The sequence below is a fragment of the Palaemon carinicauda genome, chromosome 25, assembly GCF_036898095.1.
Source record: "Palaemon carinicauda isolate YSFRI2023 chromosome 25, ASM3689809v2, whole genome shotgun sequence".
NCBI lineage: Eukaryota > Metazoa > Arthropoda > Malacostraca > Decapoda > Palaemonidae > Palaemon > Palaemon carinicauda.
The window spans coordinates 64,499,633-64,512,132 of NC_090749.1; positions in this window are offsets into that span (position 1 = coordinate 64,499,633).

Genomic DNA, 12,500 nt, shown 5'->3' on the forward strand with positions numbered 1-12,500 from the left:
CGAGACTCGAATCCAGTCTGGCAATCACCAGCCAGAGACGTTACTAACAGGCCACAACAATGTGGAAGGATATGTCCGAGTCCTTTGTTCTGCAGTGGACTAGTAACGACTAGTGATGATATATATATATATATATATATACATACATATATATATATATATATATATTATATATATATATATATATATATTGTGTGTAAGTGCTAATATTTATGAAGGCGTGAATGTGTGCGCGTGCTCATATATGGGTGCAAACATATATATCTAAGTAAATATCTAACCCTATTCCAGGCACTAATCCCTGCATCGCCCAGAAGCTGAAAATGTACAACAATTATAGTAAATAACCACTTAAACATTTACGCTTCTGAATCATATCTTTTACACAGACGTAATATAGGTAATTATGAATGAATAGAACCCAGTTTTAATCAGTTAATGATGTTAATGATTTCCATAATCATACGACCTCTGTTTTCAAGTCTCTCTTTTTCTTTTTGGCTTATTCAGAGCCCAGCTAAATAGAGCAATTGGGTGATAATACTGTTATTTTTTATGAATGAAATTATTTATTGTAGTTCTATTATTATTATTATTATTATTATTATTATTATTATTATTATTATTATTATAATTATTATCATTATTATTATTATTATTATTATTATTATTATTATTATTATTATTATCATCCTTATTATTATTATTATTATTATTATTATTATTATTATTATTATTTTGTTGATAAAATTATAATATATTAATAATAATTTAAACACCTCAAAAAGAGATTTTTCAATGATTTATTCCTATCTTGTATATAACATTTAATCTGTTATATAAATATATAGAATTGGAAGTTATCTCTTAAGTAGTGGTAGTAGTAGTACTAGAAGTAGTATTAGTAGTATTATCTGTTGTTGTTAGAGCAAATAATATCATCATTATCAGCACCTGAAGACCATAATAATCCTTAGAATAATTTTGATTTTTTTTTTTACGAATTATATAAATCAAGGGAATTGAGAGAAATCAAACCATAAAATATAATTGAATCGATAAGAAAAATTCATTTACCATTCGAGTCGGTTTTTTTTTTATTCTCCTTTTTTTTTTTTTTTTTTTTTTTGGATAAACGTGAACAAACTAACATCGAAAGACTGAAGGATAATATACCGGCGTTTGAATGTTGGTATAACTTGTTATGCATCGATTGAATGACAATAATAAGAAAGAATGAAAACTAGAGCGCAAACCTCCGAAGTGGCACCTTATTTTTCGACCTTTCCCTCGACCTTGACCTTTGACCTTAACATGTATTAGTTGGCGTACATTTTATAATGAACCAAGTTTGAATACTCTTTGACAACGATGTCCAAACTTATGGATGTTTAAGTGAATTGAACCGTTTGCTTGACTGTAACCTTGACCTTTGACTTGACCTTCCAAAATTTAATGATTTCTAGCTATTTGCGTAATAGATAATCTTTACAAGTTTCATTACTCTACGATTAAAATTGTGACCAGGAAGCTGTTCACAAACAAACACTTACAAACACGGACGGAAAAATAACCTCCTTCCAACATCGTTGTGGAGGTAAAAAATCAATTGAATTCGGGAATTCTCCATCTGTATTGGGAGTGAATCCCGTTTTTTCACACGAATTCATAATGCAAATCCTGGCAAAACGTTTTCAATACATTCGCCCACATTGAATTATGGTCTGATTTGGGGGTTCCGGGAAATGTCCCGGTGATGACAAGTGTTGTTGGGGGGGGGGGGGTCATTGGACAGATCCTTTTACTATGTTATTGTCCTTAATTATTCTTTCAAATTAGTGGATTAGTTACAAGTCCTATATAATGGAATTTTGTCACTTCATTATTATTATTATTATTATTATTATTATTATTATTATTATTATTTATTATTATTATTATTATTATTATTATTATTATTATTATCATTACACAAGACAAGAGAACAATAGGTTGATTTTGTAGTGTCCTTCTCCTAGAGGAAACTGCTTACCTTAGTTAAAAAGTCTCTTTTTACCCTTACCAAGGAAAGTAACCACTGAATAATTATATTATCATTATTTTTATTACTTGCAAAGCTACAACCTTAGTGGAAAAGCAGGATGCTATAAGCCCAGAGGCTCCAATAGGGAAAATAGCTCAGTGAGGAAAGGAAATAAATAGAAATTAAATATTTAAAGAACAGTAACAACATAGTAATATATCTCAAATATAAACCATAAAAGCTTTAACCAAACAGAAGGAGAGAAATAAGAGAATAGTGTGCCAGACTGTACCCTCAAGCAAGAGCAATACCCCAAGACAGTGGAAGACCATGGTACAGAGGCTATGGCACTACTTAAGACTAGAGAACTATAGTTTTATTTTTTTGGAGTGTCCTTCTCCTAGAAGAGCTGCATAACAAAGCTAAAGAGTCTCTTATACGCTTACCAAGAGGAAAATAGCCTTTGAACAATTACAGAGCAATAGTTATTCAAAGAGATGCAATCAGTTTCAAAAACCCTATTTCCAGGCTATCTTCATCTCATCTATATTCCTTCCAGAGCACTGGACAAAGGCCTCTTGATTCCGTGAGTCATTCTTATTTCTTGTCACTCTACAATGAGCAGAAACAGATGTCATTCAGGATGATGGTCTTATCCATTGCACGCAACAGACTCTGGAACACGTCAATGAAAACCAGCCAGCACAAAGATATTGGCTCTTCCAAGCGCGTCTGCTGAAAGAATAAAAATCTCCTCTCTCTCTCTCCTCTCTCTCTCTCTCTCTCTCTCACGCACGCACAGACACGCACACACTATCACAAGTGACCTTTTTACACAGTCCATTTACTCAAGTGTTTTCCCTTTTCTGCCGTAGTCCATTCGAACACCAAACACCTGCACACATTCTCTCTCTCTCTCTCTCTCTCTCTCTCTCTCTCTCTCTCTCACGCAAGTGGCCATTTTCACATTTCACACAATTCATATACTCAAGCTTTTTTCCCTTTTTGTGTATAGTCTATTCAAATACCAAATTACAAGCACACATTCTCTCTCTCTCTCTCTCTCTCTCTCTCTCTCTCTCTCTCACGTAAGTGACCATTTTCCACATTTCACACAATTCATATACCCAAGCTTTTTTCCCTTTTTGTGTATAGTCTATTCAAATACCAAATACAAGCACACATTTCTCTCTCTCTCTCTCTCTCTCTCTCTCTCTCTCTCTCTGTAATCACCCAGCCACGGAAACTGACTGCAGACTAAACGTTGAGTTAAATTCACCGTGGAATTGGGCCTTAATACCAACATAAATGAAACATTGGTGATCGCATATAAAACTCCGACGCAGATGCACCTTATAAAATTATAGGGACCTTCCTGTGATCAATCTATTCTGAAGAAGTGTTTTAATTCTTTCATTCTACCTTGTTTTGAGTATTGTTCTCCTGTCTGGTGTTCAGCAGCTGATTCTCATCTTAATTTGTTGGGACAGAAACTACGGTTTATTAAATTTCTTATTCCTGATCTAGATATTAATCTCTGGCACCGTCGTTCAATTAGTTCATTATGCATGTTGCATAAGAATTTTCATAACTTCTGACTGTCCTTTACATTCAGATCTCCTGGACAATTCTATCCTGTTCGTAATAATAGGCAGGCAGTTAATTCTAATAGCCAGGCCTTCTCCATCATGAGGCTCAATACTACGCAGTACTCTAGAAGTTTATTCCAGCTGTTACCAAGTTGTGGAATGATCTTCCGGAATCGGGTAGTTGAATCAGTAGAACTACAAAAGTTTCAAAAGTTGGAGCAAATGTTTTTATGTTGACCAGGCTGACATGAGTGTTTTTATAGCTTATATATGACATATCTGTTTTGACGTTGTTAATAGTTTATAAAAGACATATCTGTTTTGACGTTGTTCCTGTTTTTTAGAATGATTTACTGTTAATTTCTTCCCATCATCTATTTATTTCCTTATTTCCTTTCCTCACTGGGCTATTTTTCCTTATTGGAGGCCTTGGGCTTATAGTATCTTGCTTTTCCAACTAGGGTTATAGCTTGGCTAGTATCAATATAAATATATATATATATATATATATATAATGTCTGTATGTTGATGTGTGTCACTTTCATGTTACTCTTTTTTTATCGTTATTGTTATTAGTTCTAATTGTAGCAGTTACTCCTCAATCGCAGGCTACGGAATTGAACATATAGTGAACAGTGTATATCTTGTTTTAAATATATTTAACGAATTAGTATTGAATATTATACAGTCAAGTCACTATAGTCTGTAACATTTAATGGTATTAATAATAATGTTAATGTTAATATCAAAGAAAAATGTATAGGTGAAATTAATCATGACAATACGAGTATTATGTTGAGCGTGATCACATGATCTGAATTAACTGCAAGATAAGTACTTGTTTCAAGTCGCTAATCCAAATGTCATCAGGCTCCAGCGTATACGAATTTCTCACACCATGCTAGTCTTGCTCCCTTCGGGTACAAACTACTTCATTTACTGAGAGAGAGAGAGAGAGAGAGAGGAGAGAGAGAGAGAGAGAGAGAATGTTGCAAGTGCTTTTCTGTTGAATGGGTTTTACCGTTGTTATTGGTGTTGTGATGTATTTATTATTCATTTCTTCTTCTTTATGGATTACTTTTTATTCATTTAGCTCCTTCTCTTACAGGACCAATTTTACTTGTCAGTGACATTGGACTAGTAACATGCTTTCTCTCGAATTAGGGTTATAGCTTAGCTAATATAAATAATAAAGATTATAATTAAATTCTCATTTGTATAAATTTTCTGGATACATAATACTTTATTTTGTATCATGGAGGAAGAGATAGTTTGGAGAGGACAGAAGGCCAATATGTTAATAAAATGAATTATTCATTGTAGAAGTTTAGATAGCGCTGGATCGAGATACCCGAATCGGAGAAAATGACATAAAAAGCGAAACTAATATGAATGAATTATAGAGAGTATTTATTAACAAAACTCCATTATTCTTGCATATTTTAAACTACTTTCAATATCTGTGATCAGGGTGCAAATGGTCGTCATTGGATGGGTCCAAAATTGTATGTTATGGGCTTCACGAAGACGATGGGTCGAAACTTTGTTAAACTGGACTCGAGAACAATGCACCAAAAATATTGTCATTTTCTACCATGCTAATCCCCATTCGCTAGCGCGCAATACGTCATTTTGCTACGATCATTGCCATTCTCTATTATGACCATCGCCATTCTATTACGACCATCGCCATTCTATTACGACCATCGCCATTCTCCAGTACGACCTTCGCTATTCTCCATTATGACCATCGCCATTCTTCATTACGACCATTGCCATTCTCTACAACGACCATTGCAATTCTCCAGTACGATTATTGCCCTTCTCTACTACAACCATCGTCATTCTCCTTTACGATCATCACCATTCACCACTACGAGTCATTGCCATTCTCTGTCACGCACTTTGTCATTTTCCTAAATCAGGATGGAAAACGTCAACATGACCCGATCACTTCTGGTAAAGGACTCCCAATTTTCTCTACTAGACAAAAGCTGTTTTCAAAGACCGTAGCAACTCTCTTCAAAATGAGATTTTTAGATAAATCATCTCACTAAATGATTATTCTCCTAAAGAATAAGTTATTTATACATTAACATGGTTGAAGGGTTTATGTGTCCACATGATCAGCAAAACTTTACTAATCAGAGCTACCCATACCAGGTTTGTAATGAGTGATCAGACTAAGATCTCCCACCATCAACAATCAACAGTGGCCGGCGTGGTGAAAAAGTGGCTAAACCCCAGACTTTTAATCAGTCCATGTCTTAGGCATTTGTACTGTACTGGAATAGGAACGACTGCATTTTTTATTGTTGCCGATATATATATATATATATATATCTATCTATATATATATATATAGATATATATACACACACATATATATATATATATATATATGTGTGTGTGTATATATATATGTGTATATATATATAAAATACACGCGGTCTTAGTTAAAAATTGTGATATTTTATCATATTAATTTAGAAATATTTAATGGATTTATTAGAGGTTTTTACTTTGTTTACATTAATTGAGAGAGAGAGAGAGAGAGAGAGAGAGAGAGAGAGAGATTTTCCTAAATATTTCCTAGCATTTAGTTAGATCAACTTAGGTAAATATGATTATGACCTAAAGGTTTTTCTCAATATCTTAACCTAGCCTCAAAGCCTTGTGGAAAATCACCAGATAATGAACTAATGATGGAAGAAATTATTGGTTCGAACCCCGTCGTTTGTACTGGAATATCATCCTAGTTTCTTGAAAGCCATCTGCATTTAATCGCAGTTTGGCCATAATCGATAGTTTAACCAGACCACTTATTTGGTCTGGCTAGAAAAGTTTTGGCCTTATAAAACAGGGAAAAAAAAATATTCAAATCCAATTTGACAAAGTAAAGTTTAGTGAATTGGGTAAATTTTTAATTTTGAAAAAATTTAGTTAATTTGTGTGTGTGTGTGTGCAGTAACAATATTTGTTGTCGGGGAAAATTTTCAATTTCGACAAATATTTTTTGTTGTGACCTATGTGGTAACTTCCCTGACTGGTGAATATGAGACTGGGGTTCGAGTCCCGCTCATGTTCGTTAGTTCCTTTGTGGCTGCAGCAACCTCACCATTCTTGTGAACTAAGGATAGGTAGTTTGGGGGAGCGTATAAGTCTATCTTCTGAGTCATCAGCAGCCATTGCCTGGTCCTTCTTTTTCCTAGCTTTGGTGGAAAGGGGGCTTGGGCGCTGATCATATGTATACATAACTAGTCTCTAGGGCATTGTCACTGTCTCTTGCCTCTGCCATTCACGAGTGGCTTTCAAACTTTTAAACTGTATTGGAGAAATTTCCCCATTCACAATAAAATTCAATGATATTTATTACGTTTTTCTGGTACAATTTCTTTGTACGTTTTTGTGAAAGTATTAAAGTTCATATAACCTTATTTCATTAAAGGATTTCACCTGATTAAAATCTTCAACTTAATATAATTTTAATTTATCTTGTCGTGTCTTGTTATTACTTTTTTGCAAACGATTACATTCTTTAATCTCACCGCTTATATATTTACTTATATAGCGAATATGAAAATATCCAAGTTCGTTACCCCCTTTTTAACCAAAGAATTACAGCGTATATCTACTATTTTCGGAACGCTGATATATTCTTTTACTTCTATTGCTTCCTAACAATCTTATAGTTATCAAAGTTATAATATCATTTTCATGAAATTTTTTTCGTTATGTATGTAAACATTGTTTACAGTTATTCTCCACTTTACTCTATGAGCTGCTTTCCTGGTGCTATCACACAGGTTAACCCTACGTCCTACAGGACCTATAAGATCAGTTTATTGTGGTCTTAGGTATTTCGTGTATCACAGAGCGCACTTTACATTGATTGTCAAATCATTGAAAACAAGAAAGTGTTCAGCTTCTTCTTGAAATCCTTAATAAATTCATTCTTCCCCATGTTCAGTGGGAGCTGGTTGCATAGTCTCGGGGGGGGCCACATATTCTAGACCCAACAGTGGACATACATCCTGGCTCCAATAACTCAAAACCATCTGTAACTATTTTCGTGTCTTCTTACTTTCGCTAGAATGTTATTATTTTGAAAGGCGTGTATTTATTTATGTGTGTATGTTTGTGATTCGCACAACTCAAAAACTATTCGACCGAATCTTATGAAATTTGATGGGATGATTGGCATTGATTCAAGGTCAATTTGGTTATATTTAGGTAGTGGTTGGATCAAAGGTCATGGTAACGAAAGAGTAAATAACGTCTTTTTGCTATATCGTGGTTAATTTTTTTATAGGATTGGCACGAAACTAGTGCCAAAATGTGCATAATACAATTGCCTACTGTATATCATGATGTAATGATGGCACAGGTATGCGCTCTACCGAGTCCCTTTTCTAGTTTGGCTATACTTTTCCTAATATATATTTTTCTTTGTTTTTTGTAAATACATATATCTTCGAAGATTTTGTATACAGGATTTTGTATATATATCTAGATCAGTTTATTATTATTATTATTATTATTATTACTATTATTATTATTATTATTATTATTATTATTATTATTATTATTATTACATACGACTTTTTAATAATCTAAAATTATTGATCCTTCTTTAATTAAAATCAATGAAATTAATGTAATTAGAATTATCAAAATTATTATTTTAATACATGCATATGCATATATATACAAATGATTTAAGTATATTATTGTGAGTATACTTTTTTATTTATTCATTCATGCAAATATATACGTATTTTGTTTTATTCATAAAAATATTCAATGTTTCACATGAAAAAATATCCACGTACTTTTCATTTCTATATTTCATTCAGAAAATATATTTTATTTTACGTGTTTACACTTTTAAATGGCTGTGTTAACTACAGAGGGAAATGATGGATACAATCAGAGAGAGAGAGAGAGAGAGAGAGAGAGAGAGAGAGAGAGAATATACGTTTAAAAGAATGATAATGAAATGTACTGAGGGAAAAGTTATGAAAATTTTAATACCATCGGAATACAGTGTGTGTGTGTGTGTGTGTGTGAGAGAGAGAGAGAGAGAGAGAGAGAGAGAGGGAGAGAGAGAGTTAACAAGACCAGCGAAGGGAAGCTTCTTCGAACATCATAATTTAGTTGAGATTTTTTCCGGTCACGTGTAAATTGTGGTATGACTTTACCTTAGAGTGGAATTTTGACCATTTATTGTGTGACCTTAAGGTCGTGCCATGCAATGAAAATATCCAAAGACTTATTTTTCCATGTCGGCTGGTCACAGCAGGTTTAAGAAGGACTCCACGGAACTCCAAGTGTAGGAGTTTACTTTTTTTTTTTTTATCTCAAAAAACTCATTCAGTGGAGGATTGAAGTATTAAAGTTATATACATTTGCCTTATTAGATTAGGAAGGCTATATACGTAAATGCCATGCTCATCATATAGTAACTTTTCTGGCTTGTTCTTGTGATTTGTATGTGATAATTAATTTCCTAAAGCTAATTTATATTGATGAGGTATGCTAGTCCAGCATTGGCCTAGTGAGTCATAACAATTCACATTCGTCGTAGGTAGAGTGGGTTGTTCAAATATATATATATATATATATATTATATATATACCTACATATAAACATATATATATATATATATATATAAGTATATATATATATATATATGTGTGTGTATATATATATATATATATATATGTATATATATATTATGTATGTATATATATATATATATATACATACATAATATATATATATACATATATATATAAATATATATATATATATATATATATACAGAATATATATATACATATATATATATAAATATATATATATATATATAATTTTCTACCTCATACTTGGGATCGAACGCTAGCCCCTTCTAATGAAAGGCCAGGTCGAACCAACCATGCCACGAGAGCCCATAAAAGGAAATCTTAACCTGACACTAATCTAGATGTCCGAGGATTACCTGGTGAGACATCAGTCTCTTTACAGCGAGTTTTACTAGATTTCCCCGGGCCACCACGTGACACAATTGGTAGTAATTCATTCAAATTACCCCTAATGAGTCAATATGGATAAATATCAACACAACATCGTGTTCAAATAGAAATAAATTTCTACCTCATACTTGGGATCGAACGCTAGCCCCTTCTAATGAAAGGCCAGGTCGAAACCAACCATGCCACGAGAGCCCATAAAAGGAAATCTTAACCTGACACTAATCTAGATGTCCGAGGATTTACCTGGTGAGACATCAGTCTCTTTACCAGCGAGTTTTACTAGATTTCCCCGGGCCACCACGTGACACAATTGGTAGTAATTCATTCAAATTACCCCTAATGAGTCAATATGGATAAATATCAACACAACATCGTGTTCAAATAGAAATAAATTTCTACCTCATACTTGGGATCGAACGCTAGCCCCTTCTAATGAAAGGCCAGGTCGAAACCAACCATGCCACGAGAGCCCATAAAAGGAAATCTTAACCTGACACTAATCTAGATGTCCGAGGATTTACCTGGTGAGACATCAGTCTCTTTACCAGCGAGTTTTACTAGATTTCCCCGGGCCACCACGTGACACAATTGGTAGTAATTCATTCAAATTACCCCTAATGAGTCAATATGGATAAATATCAACACAACATCGTGTTCAAATAGAAATAAATTTCTACCTCATACTTGGGATCGAACGCTAGCCCCTTCTAATGAAAGGCCAGGTCGAAACCAACCATGCCACGAGAGCCCATAAAAGGAAATCTTAACCTGACACTAATCTAGATGTCCGAGGATTTACCTGGTGAGACATCAGTCTCTTTACCAGCGAGTTTTACTAGATTTCCCCGGGCCACCACGTGACACAATTGGTAGTAATTCATTCAAATTACCCCTAATGAGTCAATATGGATAAATATCAACACAACATCGTGTTCAAATAGAAATAAATTTCTACCTCATACTTGGGATCGAACGCTAGCCCCTTCTAATGAAAGGCCAGGTCGAAACCAACCATGCCACGAGAGCCCATAAAAGGAAATCTAACCTGACACTAATCTAGATGTCCGAGGATTTACCTGGTGAGACATCAGTCTCTTTACCAGCGAGTTTTACTAGATTTCCCCGGGCCACCACGTGACACAATTGGTAGTAATTCATTCAAATTACCCCTAATGAGTCAATATGGATAAATATCAACACAACATCGTGTTCAAATAGAAATAAATTTCTACCTCATACTTGGGATCGAACGCTAGCCCCTTCTAATGAAAGGCCAGGTCGAAACCAACCATGCCACGAGAGCCATAAAGGAAATCTTAACCTGACACTAATCTAGATGTCCGAGGATTTACCTGGTGAGACATCAGTCTCTTTACCAGCGAGTTTTACTAGATTTCCCGGGCCACCACGTGACACAATTGGTAGTAATTCATTCAAATTACCCCTAATGAGTCAATATGGATAAATATCAACACAACATCGTGTTCAAATAGAAATAAATTTCTACCTCATACTTGGGATCGAACGCTAGCCCCTTCTAATGAAAGGCCAGGTCGAAACCAACCATGCCACGAGAGCCCATAAAAGGAAATCTTAACCTGACACTAATCTAGATGTCCGAGGATTTACCTGGTGAGACATCAGTCTCTTTACCAGCGAGTTTTACTAGATTTCCCCGGGCCACCACGTGACACAATTGGTAGTAATTCATTCAAATTACCCCTAATGAGTCAATATGGATAAATATCAACACAACATCGTGTTCAAATAGAAATAAATTTCTACCTCATACTTGGGATCGAACGCTAGCCCCTTCTAATGAAAGGCCAGGTCGAAACCAACCATGCCACGAGAGCCCATTAAAAGGAAATCTTAACCTGACACTAATCTAGATGTCCGAGGATTTACCTGGTGAGACATCAGTCTCTTACCAGCGAGTTTTACTAGATTTCCCCGGGCCACCACGTGACACAATTGGTAGTAATTCATTCAAATTACCCCTAATGAGTCAATATGGATAAATATCAACACAACATCGTGTTCAAATAGAAATAAATTTCTACCTCATACTTGGGATCGAACGCTAGCCCCTTCTAATGAAAGGCCAGGTCGAAACCAACCATGCCACGAGAGCCCATAAAAGGAAATCTTAACCTGACACTAATCTAGATGTCCGAGGATTTACCTGGTGAGACATCAGTCTCTTTACCAGCGAGTTTTACTAGATTTCCCCGGGCCACCACGTGACACAATTGGTAGTAATTCATTCAAATTACCCCTAATGAGTCAATATGGATAAATATCAACACAACATCGTGTTCAAATAGAAATAAATTTCTACCTCATACTTGGGATCGAACGCTAGCCCCTTCTAATGAAAGGCCAGGTCGAAACCAACCATGCCACGAGAGCCCATAAAAGGAAATCTTAACCTGACACTAATCTAGATGTCCGAGGATTTACCTGGTGAGACATTAGAAGGGGCTAGCGTTCGATCCCAAGTATGAGGTAGAAATTTATTTCTATTTGAACACGATGTTGTGTTGATATTTATCCATATATATATATATATATATATATACATTATATATATATACCTAGTCCGCTGTAAGACAAAGTCTTCATGTCTGGGATTTAGCCAGTTTTCATCACCACGCTGACCAGTTTGGACTTTTGATGATGGGAGACCTTGGTCTGATTGCCCACAGCGAATCACATAGTATGGGTGGCCCTAACCAGTACAGCTTTGCTGAGCATAGCAGTACGCAAAGTCTATCATCAAGTTAATTAAGGTATCCTCTCAGAAAGGTATATATATATATATATATATGCGTATGTGTATTTGTGTGTGTT